Below are 25842 nucleotides of genomic sequence, written 5' to 3' on the forward strand. Positions count from 1 at the left end.
CTTGCTGTTTAGGATAAAGTTCCTTCACTCAAGAATCTAACATTTTAGTGTGGAGACAGGAAAACAATATGACAGGAGACAGGAGAACAGGCAATTACAATATGATGGGTGATTATAGAATGTTTTGGGAGCCTGTAGGAGTGTCACCCTACTCAAGTTTGGAGATCAAAGAAGGCTGCCTGGAAAAAGAGCTATTGTTAGCTGAGATCTGAAGCAGGCATGAGATTAGTCAGGTGAAGCTCATGGGGTTAGGTGGAGGGTAGAGGAGTGTATTCCAGGCAGAGAAAACTGTCTGTGCAAGGCTCAGTGGCTAGAAACACTGTAGCGTCTCCAAGCAACAAAATGGAATTCATTATAATTCAGGGATAAGGTAGTGGGTTGGAGGTGGGAGAGAAATGACACTATTAAGAACTACTGTATAATCCGTTGTAAGGAGTTTGAACTTCATGACGAAGGCTCCAGAAGCCAGTGAGGATTTAACCGGGGATAGAGTTGTGTTTCGGGAACATCGCTTTGGAAGAAGTTTGAAGGATGACCTGGAAAGGAGAAGACTAGGGGGCGGGAGAGAAGTCAGGAAGCTTTGGAGGAAACCAGGCGGGAGAAGAAGTTGGTGCAATGCAGGTAATTCACTGAGGGAGCGCGGCATTATGAGGAGGCGGAGGGATAGGAGCTGATGATTCATCAGAGGTAAAGGAAGAAGGAAAAGTTAGAGCTGGTGCCTGAGTCTATGATTTGGGCAAATTACATGCTTGCCATTGTGCCTGAATGGTCTTCTGTTTCCAGGATTCTCACTGTTCCTCCTTCACATTCTAGTTTCGTTCTCATTTCAAGCCTTCTGCCTTTATTTGCCTATTTTCCCTGTCTCTCTTTGTGATGTGTTTTGTTTTTATTCCATTGAAGTATATTGCTGGTCAAGGCATTTTTTGTTGTTACCCCTAACTCTATAAGTTTTCAAATGCCCCAAGAACATGAGAAAACTCAGATCTCTACTTTGAACTTACATTTGTGATCCATTTAGGACTTTGAGATGTCTAGCAATAATTGTCTTCATACTGGGCTTCTTATTGTTACTATGCATCAGTTGCTTGGAAGTTTGTAACTTGCTTTTAGATTGATTGTGAAAGATTGGCATCAGCCACACTAAACCACAAATACCTTTTCAGTTTAACTGTGGTAGCTATGAGGGCTTGAAGTCTGAAAACTAAGGGAAAGAGATGATAAAATTAACAGCTCTACTATTGTATTAGTTGTATATTGCTACAGTAACAAATTACCACAAATTTAGCAGCTTAAAACAAAATGAATTTATTATTTTACAGCTCTGGAGGTCAGAAGTCTGACTAGAGTCTCAGCTGGGCTAGAATCAAGGTGTTGGCAGGGCTGTGTTCTTTTCTCAAGGCTCTAAAAGGGAATCCATTTTTTTGCCCTTTCCAGCTGCTGGAGGCAGCCCACATTTCTTGGCTCATGACCTCCTTCTTCCCTCTTCAAAGCTCTCAATAGTGGGTTGAGTCCACTGCATCACTCTGAACTCCTCTTCTGCCTCCATTTCACACTTTTAAGGACCTTGTGATAACATTGGGCTCATCTGGATGGTCCATGATAACCTCCCTATTTAAAGTCAGCTGATTAGTCACCTTAATCCCATTCGCCATGTCACATAACACATTCACAGATTCTGGGGACTAGGACGCGGACATCTTGAGCCCAGGTCATTCTTCTGCTACTGCACTTAAGGAAGACAATTAAAACAGCATTTTAACTGTTAACGTTTTTCTTCTGTTTTTCGAATGTAGTCTTGTCAAGGTCATCAATAACTTCCACAATGCCAAGTACAATGGAGAGTTCTCAGTTCCCATCTTAACTTGACCTAAGAGCAGCTTTGATTCAGGAATGATTTACTTTTCTTCAATGCTCCTTCTTCATCTGGCTTCTAGAACATTACACCCTTGTGACTTTCCCTCTGTCTCATAGGCTGATGCTTCTCAGTCTGTGTTTCTGGGTGTTTCCATTTTTCCAGAGCTGGTAATGTTAGAGGGCCCCAAAGATTCTTTTTCCTCATCTGTTCAGCATGTATGCTCACTTGCTTGGCAACCCCATTGACTTTTAAGGCTTTAAATGTCACTCATATGGGACAATCTGCATACTTTTATCTCCATGCCTAGACCTCTCAAGTTCCAAACTTGCGTCTTCACCTGCCACCTCCACATCTTCACTTGGAAGTTGAACAAACATTTCAAAGTCAACATATTCATAACTGAACTCCTGCTCTTCCCATCCAAACCTGTGCCATTTGTGCTTTTCCCTATCTCAGTTGATGTCAACTCATCATTCCAGGTTCTTAGGACAAAATCTTATAGCTGCCTTTGAATTCTTTCTTTTCTTCACATCCATATCCCTTCTGGCAGGAAAACCTGTGGCTCTGCATTTAAACTGTATCCAGAATTCATCACTTCTGAACTCCTTACCTGTTATTACCTTGGCCTGCAAACTATTTTCAGGACCTCATGATCCAGACAAAATTGATGAATGCTGTTATGGAATAAGGAACACCATACGCAGAAGCATGATGTACAAAAATTGAAGAATTTGTTATGTTTCATGCAGGCAAAATCTCAATTCTTTTATCATATCCTTTGTGCACCTTACAGACTCCTGAATAAATGCACCATCAAGTGCAATATACCTCCCAAATATCTGGATAATTCCTGACCAGAGTAACAGCATTAGGCTAAATTTGATACGCTGAAATAATTTTTAATTATAGAGAAGACTGCCTTTTAAAAAAAATTTTATTGAGTTTGTGATAGTTTACACGCTTGTGAAATTTCAGTTGTACATTATTGTTTGTCAGTCGTGTTGTAGGTGCACCCCTTCACCCTTTGTGCCCACCTCCTACCTCCCCTTTGCCTTGGTAGCCACTAATCTGTTTAGAGAAGACTGCTTTTGATTTCATTATCAATTTGATCTCCCATGAAGATGAAGGAGAAAAGCGAAATCTGCAGCCCACGTAGAGATTATGTCAAACTTCTTGCTTCAATTGATGTGATGATTTTACATTAAACTGTATGTTGAGTTTTTCTTTACAACCGAAAAGCTTTGTGTTTCTCGTTGCCGGTTCTGATTAAGTTCTTCCTCTCTACCGCACCCTCCTGGGGATGTCTGTTTGAGATAAATATTCCAGAAAAAATTTTCTTTCTTATTCTTTAGCTGTCTTTCACAAAGCTTTCTTGATGGTTTTTCTTTTTAAACAGAAATATTTAAAAATAATTGCTATGGCAGCTTGCGCACTGGAATGTCCCACACCAAGCCTAAATGTTGCTCAGAATATTGATGAGAGTGCATTGTTTGTTGCCAATGATGGTGCTAAACTATTTTTTGTCTCTTCTTTAAAAAGATCCATCTAAGGAGGGAAAGAAGATGTCTTGGACACTCTGAAAGAAAACACCACTAAGAAAACTTTTAAGAATAGAAACAAAAATAAATAACAATGAAGTACAGAAGGTCCTAATATTTAGGAAAATGGATTTAAAAGAACAATTAGAAGGGAGAGAGAAAAACAGCTCTTCTTGGGTACATCAATTACTATTCCTCCTGTTAGTACACTTTCTATATATTGAGCAATATAGGGCTGGGGGAGCCGTGGAAAAGGCGGGGATTAGGATCTCTGCTCCTACATTTGTATGGCCCAGTGCCTAACTGGCTTGCTCAACACAGGCTGCAAAATTCCCTTTTCATTTGGGATCTGATTCTCCAACTCAAGAGCATCTTCGAAGGCCTACTCAGAATCCAAGACAGAGCAACTGCTGAGCCAGATTGAGCATCTCCATAAAATAGGTGACAGCTATTTCCTAGATATATGAGTAAAGTAGAAGGTAGCATTTCTAAAAGAGACTTTCCATAGATACTTTCAACCCATCTTTTAAAATACCAAAGGTGAAGGCCCAAACTGACCTCTGGCATGTAGTAGTCACATAGTTGATGCTGGGGTGGGCATGTGGGCAGGCACCATTCTAGAGATAAGGTGGTCTCCCTGGAGCTTAACTCTGTGCGTTTAGCACGAGGCTCACCAGCTACTGGTCGTGTAAACTTGGAACGTTAGATAACTTCTCTGCTTCCCCATTTCCTTATTTATACTATGGGAATGATGTTAGTAATAATACCTGCCTCATAAAGATTGTTGAGAGGATTAAATCAGTACCCTCAAATAAATGTCAGCCAATATCATTGAGATGAGTGGTTCAAATTTCAGCAATGAAAATTTTAAATAAAGGGTTAAGCCAGATTATCTACTCCAAAATAAGAATGAGACATTTTGAGGGAAGCAGTATATTTTAATCCCCAGGATTCTGAAGAATACTGGGATTGAAAAGTTCACCAACATTGAAATAAACCATGTTGTGACGAGGGACCCTGATGATCAGAAAGAGGTGCCTGAGACTTTGGTAGGCTGATCACAGTATTTTTATCTGGAAGAGTAAGTTCTGAAACCCAAAACCAACAGCAAAATTAGTTTTGTATGAGTCTCTCATGTAATGTTTATGTCTAAGAGCTTGGAGTTTCTAACTGCCAAGAACAATTTTAAAAAAGCAGATACTGTTATCTTGAATTTATGCTCCTATTACTAGTAGGTAACTGAGATAGGCTTGTGTGTTTGTTACAAAATAGAATGCTATTGACAACCATAAAATCAATAAACAGTGGCACAGTTACCTACCTTTTCGATTGTTCACGGCAATGAAAAACTCCAAGCCCTTGGTTGGATTCCCATGAATTTCCCTGGAATCTCAGTTTCTAGGTGGCACTCACGTCACTGCCCAGGGATCATGTGCTAGAGTGAAGGGAACCATAACTCGGTTTGCCAAGTTAGTGCCTAAGACTAGGAAGAAGTACCAAGGAAAGCCAAATAGAGAGGCAAATACATTCATTACCATGTATTTGTTCAGAGCTGACTACACGCAAGAAACTTAGTTTATCTAGTGCCCCACAGGAAAATATGATATGCTGGATGCTAGAACAATGTGCTGTACCTGATGGGCAACGGTGCTAGTGAATCTGAGGTATTCTGTTAAGTTGTTTTTTAAGTGCCATCACATAGAGACTGATTTACTATCCCTGGTCCTCTCCTCCAGCTCAAGGAGGATCTTTTCCTCCTCTGCAATCCCAAAGAACTTTATCTTTTCCTCGCTTACACTCATCAAGGCCTACGATTTGTTTTTCTGTTTGAGGAAGATTAGGCCTGACCTAACATCCACCACCAATACTCCTCTTTTTGCTGAGGAAGGCTGGCCCTGAGCTAACGTCTGTGCCCATCTTCCTCTACTTTATATGTGGGACGCCTGCCACAGCATAGCTTGACAAGTGGTGCGTGGGTCCACACCCAGGATCTGAACTGGTGAACGCTGGGCCACCAAAGCAGAGCATGTGAACTTAACCACGACGCCACCAGGCCAGCCCCAAGGCCTGTGATTTTTGTAGTTACTTAATTTACAAGGTGAAATAACTATTATTATGTCAGCATTTGAAATCAGAATTCTTAGGTAAAATTCTTGCTGCGTAAGCTTGAGCAGGTCATCTAAACATTTTGTATGCCGGTTTCCTTGTATTTAAAATGGAGACTAATGGCTGTACTGATCTCATGGAGTTATGAGGCTTGAAGGTGTTAATAACACGTAAATATACTTCAGAAAGTGCCCTTATGAATGTCATTCATTCTATTGGGTTGAATTAGAATTGAAAAGTTGTTTTGTTATCCTTTCTTACATCACAGTGAAAACTAAAAACAATCACGCATTTAACTAGCACAAACCACCATAAAGCACTTCACCAAATAGTGTACACAATATTATCTCGAAAAGCCGGAAATGAAAGGATATTGGAGAAGATTACAAGGAATATTCTTATAATTTGTTATCACTATGTGTTTGATCATTGATTACGTTTTCAACTTTATTTTAATCTGTAACTTGAAAACCTGCTTACAACAAAATAATTAGAAACTATGGTTAAAACATAACAAACATCCTTTTGAATGCATAGCTAGATTTATAGGAAATTTAGTAACACCCACATGGCCAAAACAAAGAGTGAAGTAATGCAGAGCTAATATCGTGGTGCCAAGGGGGCTAGAAGACTTGGATCTAATAGCCGCACGAGGCAGGGAATTAGAGCTTGGACCTTAACAACCCAGAGAGTTGGAACTGAGACCTCTTCAAAAGCTACATTCCTAGTGGAAGTATGAACACGAAAAAAATCTGCCTACAAAGATGGGAGATAATGAGGAAGCTTACATATTTCTACTTAGTTCTTTGTGTGGGAAACAACTCTCTCACTAATTTGTAATCACATTTCTGCCACATGTGTGGGAGGTTTGAATTTATACTAACCGCATGGTATAGAAGTCACCAAGCAGAGAAGTCTAACATAAAAAAGATGCTCAGCTAGTCTGAAAGTGGCTGGCAAAAACATGTACAAATCCTTTGGATGGCCCCCCCTCAACTTAGGCTGCAGGAGATTGTCTCAGATAAAGCCCCTCACAATTCAAAATTCAAAAGACACCAGAGAAGGTATACTTATGGCTAGTGTAAATAGACAAACAAGCAGTAGGATTAGGTGCCTAAGGACTTTAGATTTAAGAATTATTAGCAGATAGTATGAAATATGTCTGTTTACAGTGAAATATATATGTTTAAGAAGATATAAAAATGAATCAAAATCACGACAGAAATCATTATGAATAAAAACTGTTGAAAAGGAACAAAATGGAACTTCCAGAAATGAAAAGAAAAAAAAAATCTATTAAAAATACAACAGAGAGGTTAAACAGACATAGCGGAAGAGTAAATTAGTAAACAGGAAAATAGGTCTGAGGAAATTAGCCAGAGGCAAAACAAACAATTAAAGAGACAGAAAATATGAAATATGAAAAAATGAAAGAGAAATATGAGCAATAAGGCAGATACTACAAGAAGACCAAACATACTTATAACAGGAGCTCCAAACAGAGAAAACTGAGAGAATGAGAGAGGAATTCAACAAATATTGAGAGCCTCCTTTGTATAAGTGTCATTCTTTTTTTTCCCCAAAGATTGTCACCCGGGCTAACACCTGTTGCCAATCTTTTTTTTTTCTGCTTTATCTCCCCAACCCCCCTCCTGTACACAGTTGTATATCTTAGTTGCATGTTCTTCTAGTTGTGGGATGTGGGATGCTGCCTGAACGTGGCCATGTCTGCCCCCAGGATCTGAACATTGGGCTGCCGCAGCAGAGTGCGTGAACTTAACCACTCGGCCACAGAGCCGGCCCCTACAAGGGTCATTCTAGGTGCTTGGGTTACATCAGCGAACAAAGCAAATAAAGGTACTTACCCTCATGTTGCTCACATTCTGGAACAGAAAGCAGAAAATTTAAAAAAATATATAATATATAAATGAATTATAGAGGATATTAAATAGCAAATGCACTACAGAAGAAATAAAGAATAAAATAGGATAGGGAATATGGGAGTGTGTGCATGCGCACGTGGGAGAATTAGGTTGAAATTTACAGTAGTGTGGAAAAGGCAGGCTTTATTGGGAAAGTGATATTTGAGCCAAGACTTGAAGGAGATGAAGAATTAGTCATTCAGATACCTGGGGAGATTTTTCCATAAAGATAGTGCAGGAGTCTGAGATGAGATGACCCCTGGGCTGGTAAAGGACTTTGTTTTGTTTATTGTTGTGGCTGCAGCACATTGAATATCATTGGCATATGATAGCTGATCAATAAATATTTGTTGAATCAAGGAATATCTATCCTTATTTCTGTTGTAGAGAGTGTCTTTTCCTTTACTTGATTGCCTTGTTTTCTTCCTGAACTATTCCTCAATAATCTGTGTAGACTTGTCTTGAAGATTATTATGATTTTGATGCTGTATTATCAGTGTAATGTATTTAGACAAGGTACAGGTATAGGTGGATTTTGTGGTGGAAGCTTGTGGAAGTTCTTTTTCTGATGGTTTCTAATTTTTCAGTAAAATGAGAAGCAAAACTGTTACCTGAGAGTGAAGGAAATGGAAGTGGTGTTAGAAGTTTGAAGAGAATAGAAAGTATAAAAGAGCTATCTAGGAGACTACAAGAGTGAGTTAGGAAGAGAAATAAGACTGGATTCCTAGAAAGGTCTAAGGGTTCCTCTGTGGTTAGTAGACAAGGATTTGAAGCGAGACCGGTCATCACAGTTGTGTTTTGTCTAACACATCAGACATGGGGCATGTGGGGGCCTGGACTCATCCAGCATTGGGTTCTGTCGGGCATAAACACGCGAATGTGAGAGGGGCAAGAGAGTTATGGCTTATGCAGAAGAGTGATTATAATCATGGGCCATGAAATTCAAGGTGGGAATGGAGGAAAGTGAGGATGTGAGGAGGAAGTTTCACGTCAATGGAGTGAAGGGCAGTGTGGGCTCAGAGAAGATTTGAAAAAGGAATAGCAGAGGGAGTGGCATGCCTAAAATGGATGTTATGAAGGACTAAAGACGTTGATAAGTTCTCCTGTATAACCGTGGGAGTGGTGGCTGAAGTGAGGTGGAGGACGTCACTTCTGCAGGTGGGCACAATAGGAACGAGGAGGCCAGCGTGGAGAGGATTGTCTACCCTAGGGATTCTCAATCTTGGGTGCACATTAAAATCACCTGGAGAGTTCTTAAAAAATATGAAAGTCTAGGCTCCATCTCAGACCAATTAAACCAGAATTTCTGGGAGTGGGACCTGTACATTAGTGCCTTTTAAAAGTTCCTCATGAGATTTGTTTTACAGCTAAAATTGAGAACCACAATAGATGTGGATAAAAAATAATGACAGAGAAAGAGAAAAGGAGCCAGGATGTAAAACCTTTAAAGAATGGGGTAAGTGAGGTGCTGACCAGGATATCTGTAAATTAAACTGCTCCAAGCATTTGTAAAATAGTAGTAGTACATAGATGTGAAGCGTCTTGATCCAATCCACAAGAACGCTGAAGGAGGGCTTGGATTCCCAGGCCCTGTGAAATGGCCCAGTTGTTGACGTGATGAAAGAGCCCCCTGCCTTGGTTTTGTCTTGGAGGATCTTTCTGGTATTTCGATGCTGCTTTAGCAACTGTAGTTGTGCTTATTTTGCAACTGTGGTGAGTAGAATACAACTGGCTTCCAACAGCAACATTTTCTACAAAATGCGGAATGAAAGAAAGAACAGTGAAAATGGAATGAAGTGTATATTTCTAATGCACGGTATAAATGTTCTGGAAGGCCCCTGCTTCCAAGACAAACTAGATTAATTTACATTAAAAAACAAATCTAGTAGTTAATGCTCACCTTGAATACCCTGCTTTAATTATTCAGAAAGCTTCGCTGGGGTTAGGTCTGCTGAGGCAGATTCTCCCTCAAGTTTTGTGTTAAAAGATGTCAAATCAGCTCTTACATTTTATTTTGCTCTTGCAATCTCTCTTGATTCAATTTTGCCATTCTTAGCCAAAGCTAGTGTAGCTGCCAGACCTTTTCACAAGGTTTTGTCAGGGGTATTTTCCGAGGAATGGCTCCGTCTTCCATTATGTGTTGAAAAGGTAGAGCTTAAACCTGTCTCTACCCTATTCATGGTTGTGCATTGTTGTTACTATATGTACATGTTTAAGGTTGTTGATCTAAATCATGCATCTTTTTAAAAAGGTCATGGAAGCAGATTTTTTGATGTACGTGTAAAACTGTGGTTGGCGGGAATTACAGCATTTGAGAAAGTAGAGAAGATAATAATCCTATTTTACCCTCATGCTCTGAGAAAATTGGGTACCGGACATGCTGTTTTGTTCTACTAGTCCCCCAGGAACAATCGCAAGAGTCAGCTTTATCAGTAGATGGAAAGGCAGAGCTCCACGCTAGTTATTTCAGGGCTGTGCAATGCCTTTCTCGCATTGTCTGAGAGCTACATCTGGAGATCTAATAATTTTGGGTTTGAATTTTATTATTCTTTAAAATCTCAAAATTCAAATGTCAGTAAATCTAAGAATCTGTATCATATAACTTTGGAGTGCTGAGAACTTCCTTTAGCTAAGCACAGAGATGTACAGAAAGAAGATAGAGGGGCATTCTGGTAGGAAGTCGGAACGGGTGGGTGAGGCAGGAGGAGAAGTGGGAGAAAATGAGGTAGAGGCACAGAAGTGGAGTGTGCACGCTCTATCATCATATTAGAGGTTTGCCTTTTGCCGGACTTATCCCTCTGGCTGTGTGCTGAGAGTGGAGGGCCGGGGGACCAGAGTTATTGACTAAGTGTTTGGGTGTGGGTGGCGCTATGGGGCAATGAGTTCATATGATAAACAAACTTCTGCAAAGGGATGTTTGATCTGAGGAACTCAGTGAATCATTGAGAAGCAAAACTGGTTTCTTTTTAATAAAATGTCAAATACTGGTGAAATTACCAAAGTTGGAAAGTTGTAAGAATATGAAACCTTTTTAAAAATCAATCTTTAGTAAAACAGCATCTAGATAATGAATAAGGATTTAACATTAGAAGCTCTTTAACAAAGAGACATCAGGAAGGCTGAGAATCAAACTTCCCTGGCTGTCATCCTCTTGGAATTCAACTTCATAGAATTAAACGGTGGTGAGGAAAAAGGAAGAAAATACAATATGAGGTCTCTTGTCTTGGTTCTGATTTAATTGATTCACAATGGCAGAAATGTATCCTAGTGTTTACATTATTGAAACAGAACTACCACTTGTTATTTTCATGTTTATTCAGTATTCTGGTATTAGTTTATTCATTTCTTCAAAGGAAAATTTTTATTACAAAAATATAATATATTTCAAAATAAAAAGCAAAGTCCTGATTTTACACATACACACATGTGTGCTCATACCTGCTATACACACACACACACTCATCCTATATGTATCTATGCATACACACTTACACACATACACATAAACACCTACATGCACACACGTGTGCATGTGTCCTATATATGTGTATTTATGCATATATAATATACATATATAGCTATACACACAAACACATTCTAGTGTGATCTGACTGAGCTCAAGGCTTAAGGGGAGATTAGATATGTAAGAACCTGTAAAATACCCTCCTCACCCCCAAGATAATTCTATGACTGACTTGAATGCATAGGGACTTTTGTTTATTTGACTGAAGGAGGAGAAAGGATACTGATGTGAGGGCAACTGGGACAAAGAAAAGAGAGAAGAAAAGAATGCTGGGGAATAACACAGTGGCTTTGTATTATGTCAGAGTAGCTAGGCTGGAACTACGTTTCCCAGAATTCCCTTCAGGTATAGTTCAGAGTTAGGGTCGGCCACAAGAGGAATTTGGGAGACACATGGGAGCTGGTAGTAACGCAGTGGCTGTTACTTTCTAAAGGTTGATGTAGGACAACAAGTGCTGTTGTTGTTCGTATGTCTTGTGGCTTATCTGCTGGCTCATTCTGGGTCATCTGTAGGGTCTGTGGCTCCCCCGGCTCTTGAGGTGCTCCTCATTCAGCTCCTCCAAGTCCTGGGCCAAATGCCTGTACTTCTCAAGGATGAAGGATAGCAACTTCTGCAGATCACCAGGGCCATCAAGGTTAGAGATGGTGCTACACAGAATCCTGCTTGTCCTTTCATGTTTGTGTGGGTTCCAGTTTGTCATTACTCTTCCCCACTTCATGTCTAGCTTTTCTTCCCATAGCAGTATTGCTGAGTTTTCTGAAAATCAAGCCCAAAGTCTAAATGTAGGGGGCTGTATTATAATGCAGGTTGAGTTCCTAACCTTGAAGATTCTCTGATGTGCAAGTTAGGGTATTGTTTGGGAAGGAGTAGAATCCTGAAAATTGGGATGGAGACATACGGACAGATTCTGCTGAATGTGGAGACCTTAAACCGATATATGTGTTCATTCCCTCAAGTCTGCTTTGTCAGTAGCAGTAACCCTCCCTCCCCTGTCTGAGGAGTTGGTCTCCTCTTTCCTGAGGGACCTGTAACAACCTCCCCTGAGGCAGCCTTGTAGGAGATTGCAGATACTCCTCAAGACCTACTCTTAACATCTGTTATTACTTCTTCTTCTTCTTCTTTTCTTTTGAGGAAGATTAACCCTTAGCTAACTACTGCCAGTCCTCCTCTTTTTGCTGAGGAAGCCTGGCCCTGAGCTAACAACATGCCCATCTTCCTCTACTTTATACGTGGGACGCCCACCGCAGCATGGCGTGCCAAGCGGTGCCATGTCCACACCTGGGATCCGAACCGGTGAACCCCGGGCCGCAGAGAAGCGGAATGTGCGAACTTAACCGCTGTGCCACCAGGCCGGCCCCCAACATCTGTTATTACTTCTAAAACTATAACCAGGCTTAAGTTCAAGAAGATCATAGAGAGCGAAGTACAGAGTCTGAACCATGATGACTTATAATACACACCAAAATAATTGCACAATTTTGACAATTTATGATAGAAAGTTGGAGAACTATGTCAGAATAGATCCTCAGGAATCAGATCAGATGGAATTCATCGATATGGATGCATTGAGCAGCGATTCTGGATTCAGCATGTTAACGTGAGCAGCTGAGAGTAGCTCTAATAGTTTTTTAAATTAGTTGACTGAAACCTGGACCCACGATACCCAACATTGAATTGAAATTAATATGTAAGAAATTCCACGGAATACTGAAGAGAAAGGTATCCAAAGGCAGAGGATGGTTAGATGTTAGAGCGGATTTATCACATAAGACACACTTACCCACCCCCTATTTATGTCTCCTAAGACAATCTAGACCAAGGTCCTGAGAAATGTGTTCGTGAGGCAGACCTCGGCATCCTCACAGAAGAACTCTATGGTGTCTATTCTCTGTAGTCCCTGGCATTTGATTGGCAGAGGCAATGTGGGTATGGTTACTCTAAAGGACAAAGGAACCAAAACAGATATCATAGTAGTCTGATTTACCGATATCTTTGGCATTGACTAGTTGGTCATGGTGTCCTATACTCCTTCGCTTTGCCATAAGCCACTGTGGTCCTTTGCCCTTTCATTGACTTTCTGAGAGCTTAGTGCAGTTACTAACTCCGTGAGACCTGGAAAGTGAGCAGGAGAGAACAGCGCCAGACTCTTGCTCACCTAGAACATTGTCAGCCAGGAGATCTTGAGGAGCCTGTCTCAGTCACTTGGGGGCAGTAGACTCCTCAGATCACGTCAGACTTTTATCGTTAGAGCTAACACAGGGTCTCTGACTGTGATATCTTTGGTCTTTGAAGTTGAGAGTGTGCTCCCTTATTGAGTATTTTTGTGCCCTACAAGAATTTCTCCCCCTCCTCTTTGTAACAATCATCTGAAAGGCTCAAATGCAAGGACAGAAGGCACTCAGTGAGACAGGAAAATAGATGTTGTACAAGTAAACAAAAATCTTCCTTCAGTTATTTCCATCAGTTGATTCTAATTCTGACTTTTGGAGAAACAGAGAATAAATCTAGGGTCTCTCTCACAGGTTCTCTCTCAAAGAATTTTTTCTGAGATAACGGCCCTGTTTTCTCAGCAGTTCCCTTATGGCCTGATCAAGAGCCCTGTCCCCTGTCTGGCTGCATTACAGTGAACTTCCTTTGAGGGTGTGTTATGGGTTGAATTGTGTTCCCTTCCCATATTTATATGTTGTAGTCCTAACCTCCAGTACCTCAGAACACAACCTTATTTGGGAGGAGGATGTTTACAGAGGTAATCAAGTTAAAATGAGGTCCTTAGGTGGGCCCTAATCTAATTTGACTGGTGTCCTTATAAAAGGGGAAATTTGGATACAGAGACACATATAGAGGGAAGATGATGTGAAAAGACACAGGGAGAAGATGGCCGTGTATAAGCCCAGGATTGAGACCTGGGACAGAACCTCAGAAGGAACCAACCCTACTGAAACCTTGATCTTGGACTTCCAACCTCCAGAACTGTGAGACAATAAGATTCTGTTGATTAAGCCATAACTTTGTTACAGCAGCCCTAGATAACTATTATGAGTGAGGTCGGCCTCTGTTTGGGACCCCACATTACATGAAGTGGTATGTGGGAAGAGCACTGAAATTGGATCAAGAAAACGTGGTTATTTATGTACTTGGTTTCGCCACTTTCCATTTATATGACTTTAGTAAATCATCTAACCTTGCAGATCAAGTATGTTCTCATTTTCATAATCCTTTATTCTCGGGAATTGGTCTTAAACCAAAAGATTGTTTTAATTAGCTCTAATCAAAATACTCGCAGATGACACTGTTGGCCTCCCACCTGTTGGGTGACCATAAGTCCCAGGGTGAATGAGAGTTCCGGTTTAGATCCGTTGTCTTGGTGGAATTCTTGAGTGTGCCCTTTCATTCTCAGTAATGTTCTGGTTGGATGATAAATTATACGGTCTCTTTATCCTTTGCCCTCTTCTTAATGCCAGTTTTGTCCAGGTATTCATCCTATCCCCAGCTTCAGGGCAGAATTCTCATTAGTTAACTCCAATTATGCTAATCTTACCTCCTGCTTGTGACTGGTTCAGGAACACCTGCTTAAGTTAATTAGAGAATAGCATTCCTGAGCTGATATTGATTGAGTGACAGTTTTTTTCTCAGTGAATGAGATGGCATATTGTCCCATTGTTGCTGGAAGCCACCTTGTGAGCTCTATATAATCAGGCTCAAGAATAAAACTTCACACAGAGCGTGCATAACACAGAGGAATGGGAAGAACCTAGAGCCTTGATTTTACCACACCTAAAACCTGGCTAACTCTAGATTTCCTGATATGTGAAACGATATATTTTCTTATTGTTTCATCCATTTGAGCCTGAGATTTTAATTGCGTATAGCTAAATGCATCCTAAATGAGGTAATGTGTATTCATGTACTATGGTTGCTGTGACAACTTAACATAGCTTGATGGTTTAGAACAACAAAATTGTACTCTCTTATAGTTCCGGAGGCCAGAGTCTGAAACTAGTTTCACTGGGCTAGGTGAAAAAGTCAAGGTGTAGGCAAGGCTGGTTCCTTTTGGAGGCTCTAGAGGGAAATCCATTTCCTTACATTTTTTAGATTCTGGAGGCCTCTGCAGTTTTGGGCTCCTGACCCCTTCTTTGCATCACTCCAACTTCTTGCTTCTACCAGCGCATCTCCTGCTTCTGAAGTCAAATCTCCCACTGCCTCCCTTTTGTAAGGACATTTGTGATTACATTCACGGCTTACCCAGATAATGCAGGATAATTTCTCCATCTCAAGATCCTCAACTTAATCACATCTGCAAAATTCCTTTTGTCTTTTAAGGCAACATATTCACAGGTTCTAGGGTTAGGATATGGATACCTTTGGGGGCTATTATTCAGCCTACTGCACAATACTTTTGACTTTAAGGCTGAATGACATTCTGCAATAGATGACACAGGTTGTTGACTAGGACTTTTTCTGTTGTCTTAGAATTTCAAGTGACGCCATAAACCTGAGTAAGGTAAGTACACTCACATTTTAAAGAGAGATGCTAACAACACCCATTACTAAAAATTACTAAAAGGTAGCAGAACCTTTCTAGGGACTATCAATCCAGCTGTTAATCCCTATCTTGTACAAGAGAAGAATAGGAAATTTAAAGAGCAGTTGGAGAGAGAGTAGTTAAAATAGGTGTGTCACTGAATTAAGAGTGCTGTGGCATTTCTCTCCCCTCCCAAGGAAGTGGGGAATGGGATTCTGGCACTTTCTTCAAGACAATTGATGAGTCTCTGGGAGACTAAGTCTTAGAAACGGGAGACGCCAGAAAGTAGGAGAGGTTGGAATCTTATTTCTTGGTTAGGTGCTCAAGTAGCTGCGCAAACCTTTAAGCTTACCTAATGTTTCCACCAGACTGGAGTCTGGCAGGAAAATTCTTTCGAAACCTTGACAGGTCCCATAGAGCAGAGACATACATAAACAAAGAAACTGGTGATTGCTTCCTACCTGCTTCTAGACTGGAGAATTCTTGTCATGAAGCTGGCCAGAACAACTTGCAACAGCAGGACAAGCAGAGAGGCTTAGCAAATGGTATTCTATGCTAAGAATGCATGAATCTCCTGTGGTCCAAGTGGCTGCCGTGGAAGAGTTCAAGATGTCTCTCTGAGACCTTGTCGAAGAGAGAAGTCTTCTGGAGAGAGGTGGCCTTAGCATAAGAGGCCAAGAGGTACACCAAAGAGGGCAGGAGCTGTGGGCAGTTGCAACAAGTCAACCGGATATGCATCACTCATATCAGGGAAATTTACAGGCTGCATGTCCCCTGAGTGGGGCCACCAAAGAGTACACAAATGTGCCCCATGAGGGCATCTACTATGGTGAATTATAATATACCTGTGATATAAGACATTCCTATTTTTCCAGTTGCCCCATCCATGACCTTTACCCTGGGAGAACCTGCAGCAAAAGATAGTGTAGAAGGAGGAAGGAAGGGGAGAAACAGACTAAGATTGTCATTGCAGCTACCTTATCCAAGGACCAGGTTTGAACTATGGGAGGGGTGGAGCTTTGGAATGAAAGTCAGATTAAAGTTCTAATCTAGACTGCATGGGATTTTTCAGTACCTGAAAGTGAATCACATTTACTTAAATGAAATTGTTCTTGATGCTGGAAGAGACTGGAAAGGCACGGAAGATGCCTGGGATATTATCTTGGAGCAGTGAAGGGACCTTGAAACAGAGGGTACTGTTTAACAATGGCTGGAGGAAAAAGTAGAGAAGTTCCCTCCTTTTGATAAACTGTTCTATAGGTAAGAATGTGTCAAGGAGTAGAGGAGAATCCAAGTGTGGCTATGACAGCAACAGGGAGTAGTAGATCCACTGCTAAGTATATTTTGAAGTTAAGAGAATACCCAACATTAGTACAGATCTCTGTCTCTTAAAAACAAAGCAAAACAATAAACCAAACTAAAGCACAACCAATTTGACCAAATGTTATCTTTCACTGAAAATTCAAATAACCTGGCTAGTTATTTACTGATAATCTATAGCTTAAAGCTTTTCCAAAATTGTGATTGCAATTTTTAAAAATTTTGGTTTTTTTGCAATTAGTCATCAAGTATAAGATGGCATTTCTAATTAAGTGAAAAGCATATACCACACTTTTTTTCCTACCCCAATACATGACTCAATTGAAGAGGAGGCACTCATAGAAACAAGAGCAGGAATACCAAAGAATACTGTATGTGGCATTTTTCTGTTCATTTTATCTAATAGAAATGTTAAAATAAGTCTTCCATGTGACAGATTAGGGATCAACAACCTAGATCTTTCTTACAGCTTGCTTTTACTCTGCCATTTCTCTTCGTTTCCTATAAATGCGTTTGGCCCACAGACCTCCTATTAGTTTTAAAGGGATTCAGTGTCTAAATATACACTAGAACATGAAAATGTGTCCTAGGAAGGAAAAAGCCCTATTGCCTCTTGCAATACTGCTTCGGGGGAATCCTTTTGAAAGATCAGCCGTTAGTCCCACTTCCTGTCCCCATCAATGATGAGACAAAGAAATAACATGGCTTTAAAATGAATCAACTACACAGAGGGCTTTCATTAAACCACCAACTCTAGAAAATAATATAAATTTTTTTCTTCTTAAATCTAAGTATAAAGGATCAAAGTGCAGGAGGAGGCTTTGTTGAAATGCCAATGTAAAGCAGAGGCAATCTTTTGAGTGATGAAGACTGTGTATCTATTCAAAAGGTGAATGTGTACATTAATTCATTCAATTAATAATCTTTTGGCCCCAACTATGGCTAGGCATTGTTGTAGATGCTGGGAATAAGAACAAAATGTACAAAAAATTCTGTATTCATGTAATTTGCATTCTAGAGTGCAGAGATAGATAATATATATAACAAATTTTGTGTATATGCATTGTATGTGTATAAGTATACACACACAAACACACGTGCACACACATACACATATAGTGATATGTTCCTTGGGGCACATACAACCAAGGAAGTGGGGAGAAGGAAAAAGAAAGGATTTTTAAACCTTAAGGGTAGTCCTGGGATTCCTCATCAATTAGGTAACAGCAAAAATCTGAAAGAAGTGAAGGAGCTGAACATGGCAATATCTGGTGGAAGAGGTTTCCAGGAAGACGGAGAAGCAAGTGCATGTTTGCTTGGTAGATATTAAAGAGGCCAGAATGGCTGGAGGGAAGAAAGATGGAAAGTGGTGATAGAAGGGACAGCGAGATTGCAGGGGTGTAGATTTCAGAGTAGCTGATAGGCCATTGTGAGGATGAGGCTTTTACTCTGAGTAGAATGAAACCCATTGGAAGATTTTGAGTAGCTGCATGATATGAGTTTGACTATAGTTTTGAAAGGATCATTCCAGTTTCTGGGTTGACAACAGACTGCCACAGGGGTGCCACAGTTAAGAGGCTAGGGCAATAATCCAGATAAAAGATGATGATGGCTCTGAGCAGAGTGGTAGTGGTTGAGGTAATGAGATGTGGATATATTTTGAAGATAGATCCAATAAGACATGCTAATGCATTGGACATGGAATCAAAAAAAGAGAGGACTTAAGGATGATTCCAAGGTTTTTGGTGTGACGAACTGGAAGGATGAAAGTACTCTTTACCGAAATAGGGCAGGCAGTGGGAAGGGCAGGTTAGAAGGAAGTTCTGCCTTGGATCTAACTTTAAAAAGATGTTCACCTGGATCTGTCTAGTTGGCAGTTGATGTAAGCATCTGGAGTTCTGGAGAGAGATTTTGGCTGTTAATACAAATTTGGAAACCAGAAACGTATATATAATCTAGGAAGTGAGCGTGAATAAGGATTGAATCCTAAGGGACTCCAGTGTTTAGATTTGAGGAGTGTGCATGAATCAGAAAAGATAAGAAGTGGCCCGTGAAGCTGGTGGAAAATTAAGAGACTGTGTTATTCCAGAAACCAAAGGATGAAAGTTTTCCAAGGGAGCATGGCTAACTGGTCAAGGAGTTGACCAGTGATTTGGTCAAAGAGGAGTTCGTTGGTGTCTCTGATAAGAGAAGTTTTGAGTGGAGTGATGGTAGAGGGGTAAAAGCCTTATATTACAGTGGGTTCAAGAAAAAAATGGAAGTAAATTGGAGAAAGCAGGTATAGGAAAATTTTAAAGGAGCTTTGTAATAATATAGAAGCAGATACATGGGGAAGAGCTGGAGGGGATGTGAGGTCAAGGAGAAATTTTTTTCACAGTTTTTAGTTGGTAGAAATTACAACAGTTTTTGTTTGTACCATGGTGGGAACGTCACAGTGGAAAGTAGAAAATTGATGATGGAATAAAGAGAGAAGGAGGAATTGCCGAACTGATGAGTTTGTGTAGGCGAGAGGCAATGGGACCTAGTGCACAAGAGTGATTGCCTTTAGACAGGATCGGGGTAAGCCATCTGAAATAATGGGTGGGAAGGCAGACTATGTGGGTGTGGATGCTGGCACAGGAATAAATGTGGTGTGGGCACCTCTGGAAACTCTTTTCTGATTAGTTTTCTCAGTGAAATAGGAAGCAAATTCTTCAGCTGAGAGTGAGGATGGGGGAAGAAGTATTGGAGGTTTGAGAGAGAGGAGAAGGTGGGATATGGTTTTCTAGGAGGCTGCAAGAGTGAATGGACTAGAGAAGTACAGGAGGGTAATGGGTCTGTGCAAAGGGCTGACAGCTTGCTTGTGTTGCATAATCTCTCACATGGAAGACCCGTTTTACCTTTTCTATTGGATAATTTAAAGTGAAGCAAGTCAGCATTGATTTATATGTGTCCCCAGCTTACGTTAAGTACATGGGGACAGGCACAGCATGGGTGGAAACACGGCTGTTGTCAGGTTTGGGGTTTTGCCAGACGAGTGTGATGAAGTGAGAGAAAAGCATATACAAGCAAGGAAGGGCTCTGCTGATGGGCTATGGAATTTAAGAAGGGCAAGTAGGGAAGGAGCAGTATTAAATGTGAGGGATTCATGACTTCTAGATCTGAGTGAAGTCAGGAAGTGTTGGAGAGAGGTGTGACGGTCCGAGAGTGGGATGCCTAGTACCAGCCATGACAAGGTTTAGATTCTCAGGCATGACAGTGGGAGAGAATGGCCAGGCTACGAAGAGGTGGTCATTGGAGGAGAGGAAGATGGAGGAACCGAGAGGCAAGGCAGTATCAATATGCATTGATACTGGAATGTCCAAAAATTATGCCTGAATTGTGCTGGAGAGAGAAACTATAAGTCATAAGTTAAAAATTTCAAGGACTCAGTGAGAGTGGTAGAATGATTCAGTAAGAAAAATAAAACAAACAAAAACCCCAATGATATGAATATATATCCAAGAGCATTCCATGAAGTCTTGCCTGGAAGAGCAACAAAATCAGAACCAACGTAAATATCCTCGAGTAAATGAATGATTAAATAAATTGTGGCATATCCACACAATGGAAGGCTATGCAGCCTTAAAAAATAAGGCTAATAACATACACTGACCAGGAAATATGTTTATGATATAATCATATATGACAATCTCCTCACATATTATATCATAAACATTATATATTATATCATATTATACTATATCATAAATATGTGATGAGATTGTCACATATTAATATGAATAGTAAAATTTGTTTATAAAGTTAAAAGCTATGCTGTACACAAAGATATGCATCTGGTATATGCACAGGGAAAGAAGTATCCAATGGAAGTTCCCAGTGGTTGGAGCGGGCAAGGCTGTTAGGTAAGGAGGAACTTTCATTTCTTCAGGTAAGAAGAAATTTTCATTTCTTTTCATAGCCATGTAAGTTCCTTTGAACTTTTTCTTGTAAAATATAACATAGATAAATAAAAGTGAACAACCTTGAAGTAGAGATCAATTAAATCCCAAACCAGCACTGGTGAGACCACCACTTAGGTCAAGAAATAGAAAATGGCCAGTACACCAGAATCCCCGCTGGGCTCCCTCCTTCTTAATTCCCCATCTCTGTTCCAAAGTTAAAAACTCTCCTGGCTTTACAGTCACCACATTCTTGCTTTTCTTTATAGTTTACCACCTAAGCACGCATTTTTACACACAGGGGTATAGTCCCGTCTGTTTGTGAACTTCATATAAACCAGATAATCCAATTTGAATTCTGTTGTGCTGACTTGTTTTGTTCAATACTATGGATATAAAATCCATTCACATTGCAGAGTGTAGCAGTTTTTTTATTTATCTTTTTTTTTTTGCTGATGGGAACATTTAAGTTCTACTCTGTTAGCAAATTTTAATTACTATGTAATACGGTATTATCAGCTATAGTCACCATGATATATATGTTAGATCCTCGCACCTTATTCATCTTAGAACTGAAAGGTAGCAGTTTACTCTTATATAGCATTCTGTATATGAATATGCCACAATTCATTTGTCCATTTTAGTATTAATGGGCATTTGGTTTATTTCCAGCTGTGGGCTGTCATGAATAGTACTGCTACGAGCATTCTTGTACGCAGTTGTTGATACCATGTATATGCATTTCTGTTGAGTATATTTCTAGGAATGGAATTGTGAGTAATAGGGTCTGTGTAGTGTCAAGTCAAGCAAACGATGACAGACTCTTGCTCTCACCAGCAGAATCTCTTTTGCTCCAGGGCCTTTCCAACACTTGGTATTGCCATTTTAAATTTTCTTCACATATATATTAATGGGAACGTAGGGGTATCACTTTGTGATTTTAATTTGCATTTCAATCATTATCAGTGAGGTTGTTTATCGGCTATTTGGACAGCCTTTGGTGAATTGATTCTCCAGTCTCAAGGGCATTTTTCCTACTGGATTTATTTGACTTTCTCTTTTGATTTTCAAAAGTTTTTTAAAAAATAGAAATTCAAGATATGAGCCTTCTTTTGGTTCTATGTGTTGCAAGTTCTTTTTCCCATGCTGTGGATTGCCTTCTTACTCTGTTAGTGGTGACATTTGACAGAGAACTTCCATATAGTCAGATTTATCAATATTTTCTGTGTGGTTCAAGCTTTTTATGTTCTATTTAAGAAGTCTTTTCCTACATTAAGTGTATAAAGATATTCTCTCATTAATTTTTAGAAATGTTACTGTCCTTTTTCTTTCACAGTTAGCTGTATAATCTACCTACAATTGGTTTTTGTGTTTGGCATGAGGTAAGGGTCTACTTTCATTTTTGTCCCTCTAGATATCCATATAGCTATCTAATTGTTCCAGCACCATTTTTGGAAAAGAGTGTTTTTTTCTCCCCTGCTCTGCTGTGCCATATTTGCAGTAAATCACATATTCATCTGTGCATGAATTTATTTCTAGGATTTCTATTATTTTTTTGAGTTAGTATTTCTATTTGTATGCCAGTACCTTACTGTCCTAATTACTGTACCTTTATAACAACACCTAATATTCAATGGAGCAAAATCTCCCACTTGTTTTCTTCTTCTTTAAGAATGTCTTTGCTAAGCTTAGCCCTTTACATTTTTACATTTCCATATGTTTTTAGTACTGGCTTGTCAAGGTTCCACACACACACATACACAACATTGGACATTTTATTACAATTGTATTAAATCTAGAGATCAAATTTGGGAGATTTGACATCTTTACCATATTGAGCCTTTAATTCACATCCATGGTGTATATATATGTATGTATATATATATATATTTATTTTTTTGGTAAGGAAGATTGGCCCTAAGCTAACGTCTGTGCCAATCTTCCTCTATTTTGCATGCAGGACACCTGCCACATCATGACTTGATGAGTGGTGTGTAGGTTCCGGGATCTAAACCTGCGAACCCCGAGCTGCTGAAGCTGAGTGTGTGACCTTAACCATTATGCCACCGGGCTGGCCCCTATATCCATGGTATATTTTTCCATTTATTGAGATCTTTGATTTCTTTCAATAACGTTTCATAGTTTTCTGCATGAAGAGCTTCCACACATTTTGTTAGATTTATGATGTTAAGGCACATGCCATCTGCGTCGGGTGCCATGGTATGCCACCTGGCTCTCTCTCTGGGACTGCAGTACTTCTTCCTTAGCTTCAGGGGAGTGATAGAGTTTGATGGCACTCAGGCAAATCTCCCTGGAACTTGCCCTCAGCTGAAGAGAGCCACCTGGCCTAAGGTCACTCTCTCTTCCAGGAGCAACCTATATACGTGATTGTCGGATACAAGAGATTAAAAGCCTGGTAGGCTCCAAAATAAAATGGCAGATGTTTCTCTTTGTATTAGTCATCTATTGTTGTGTAACAAGTAAGACCAAAACATGGTGATTTAAGACAACACCATTTGTTAGCTCACAATCTCTGTGGATCAAGCAAGGTTGGAGGGGGGCCTCTGGCTCTCAGACTCTCCCCAGCCTGCTGTTATCTCAAGCTCTGACAGGGAGAGATCCACCTCAGGCTCAAGGTTGTTGGCAAGATTGAGCTTCTTGCTGGTTATTGGATTAAGGCCTCAGTGTTTCATAGCTGTTGTTGCTGGTTACGTGAGCCTCTCCACAGGGCAGCTCACAAGACAGCTGGCTTCATCAGAGCCAGTGAGGAGAGAGAGGGAGCCAGCAAGAGAAAGCCTGCTGGCAAGACAAACTCACAGCCTTCGGGAACCTAACCTCAGGAGTGATAGCCCTCCATCATACTGTATTTTGTTCATAGAAGCGAGTCACTTGGTCCAGTCCACACTCAGGGGGAAGGGATCACACAAGACGAGGATACTGGGGGCAGGGGTTGTTGAGAGCCATTTCAGAAGCCTCCTAACACACCATCCTTTTCTATTCTCTGGAAAATTTTATATAAGATCTAGGTTATTTCTTCCTATGTATTTTACACTATCTGGTACAAGAGAATTTAATTTTAATTTTTTTAAACTGTGGGAAGATTTGGATTTCACTTCTTTAATAGTTAAAGGAATATTACATTTCTTCTTTTGCCAGTGTCAGTAAGTCTCATTTTTCAAGAAATTTGACCTTTCTATCTACACATTTAAATTTATTAGCCTAAAGCTGTTTACAGTATCCTCTTCTGATATTGATTGCAGGATCTGTAGCAATGTCTACTTTGTCATTTCTGACACTTATTTGTCCCTTCTTTCATTTGTCCTTCATCAGTCTCATGAGAAGTTTATGAGTTTTATCACTCTTTTCCAAGAATCAATTACTGGCTACACTGACCTTTATTTTCTCTTTCTATTTTGTTTTTTAATTTTCGCTCTTTTCAGTGTTTGTGTAATATATCTTTTTACTTTTCAAGCTCTTATAGGATTACGTTTTAGATAGGTCTTTCATAACATCATATAACTGACATTTTTACACAAATTTGGAATTAAATCTACAGTTTATCAATTTCTTTCCATATCACATATTTCTTTTACTTGCTTGCTTTTGGTATGAAATTTTTTTAAAAACCAGGTTTATAGAAACATAAGATACATGACAAAACCGTACAATTTTAAATGTAGAGTTCGGTGCATTTTGACGATTGAATACATTCATATAACCACCACAATTAAGATATAGTAGATTTCCATTATGTCTAAAAGATATCTTGTGCTCCATTGTAGTCAATTCTTCTCTGGTGCCCCAGACCACAGAGTATGTAGCTTTCTTTCTCTGGCTTCCTTCATTCACCATGATGCTTTCAAGATTCATCGTGTTGTTGCCAGAGTTAAGATCTTTTTTATTGTTGAGTAGTGTTGCATTGCATGGAGGCACCACAATGTTTTTTTATTTTTATTTTTTTTTTAAGGATTGACACCTGGGCTAACAACTGTTGCCAATCTTTTCTTTTGTTTTTCTGCTTCATTTCCCAACCCCCACCCCCGGTACATAGTTATATATCGTAGTTGCAGGTCCTTCTAGTTGTGGGATGTGGGACGCCGCCTTAAGGTGGCCTGACGAGCAGTGCCATGTCCGCGCCCAGGATCCGAACCCTGGGCCACCGCAGCAGAGCGTGCGAACATAACCACTCGGCCAAGGAGCCGGCCCCGCCACCACAATGTTTTTATCCCACTTGATGGGCATGTGGGTACTTTTCAGTTCTGGGTTATTATGACTAAAGCTGCCGTAAACGTTAGCACACGGGTCATTTGTTGACATGTATTTTAAGTAATCTTAGGTTAATACACATAAACAAAATTTGCTCATCATACAGTAGGAGTAAATCTAGTTCTACAAGAAAATGTCAAACCATTTTCTGAAAGCAATACCGTTGTACTCCCACCAGCAGTGTTTGGGAATTCCAGTTGATCTGCACTTGGTATCACTTGGTATTGTCAACTTTTTAAAAAAGGTTTTTTTTACCAGTGTAGTAGGTGTGAAGTGCTATCTCATCGTGGTTTGATTGGCGTTTCCCTAGTGACTAAGAGTCCTGTAAGCTAACTCCCCTGAAGGGGGAGCAGCACCTGGTCGGCGCCACTGCTCCTGGTCGCTTCACCGCCCAGCTGTGCCCTGAGGCAGATTGCTACAGACCCCCGGCATGGTCAAATAGGACCTCATATGTCGAGCATGGTGCTGGGGAGAGCTCCCCGAGCTGGGACAGTGGGGACACGGACGACATCGTTCTAGCTACATTATTTCATTTCATTCTCCAATGAGATGGGTACTTCCATTTTACAGATGAGGAAGCTGAGGCTCACCAAGTTTATGTAATTTGCCCAAACCCATAGAGCTGGTAAACAGAGATGCCAGAATTTAAGTTGTGTTTTCGTGGTCTCAAAGCTGATGCTCAAAATTACTCTGAAATTTATAGCTGGTAAATATCCCCTCAGTGTCCTTTTCTCCAGACCAAATAACATCTTTTTTCGAATAGTCATTGTCCAAATCTTTCATCAAATTCAAGGTTTTACTGGATTTTTTTTTATCCTCAAACTCCCTGTGTCACTCCTTGTTTCTACACTACAGTGTTGAATAAATAAA

General features: G+C 40.1%; 1 long non-coding RNA gene across 1 annotated transcript in view; it reads left to right on the forward strand.

The window, feature by feature from the left end:
* Nucleotides 1–276: 276 nt before the first annotated feature.
* The window catches only part of LOC139044825 (uncharacterized), a 98354-nt gene continuing 72788 nt past the window's right edge, over nucleotides 277–25842 (forward strand). Inside the window, exon 1 of the long non-coding RNA XR_011502091.1 lies at nucleotides 277–621. This is a non-coding gene — a long non-coding RNA (uncharacterized lncRNA). The remainder of the gene's footprint in view (nucleotides 622–25842) is intronic.

Source organism: Equus asinus, chromosome 3 (genome assembly GCF_041296235.1).
Source record: "Equus asinus isolate D_3611 breed Donkey chromosome 3, EquAss-T2T_v2, whole genome shotgun sequence".
Lineage (NCBI taxonomy): Eukaryota > Metazoa > Chordata > Mammalia > Perissodactyla > Equidae > Equus > Equus asinus.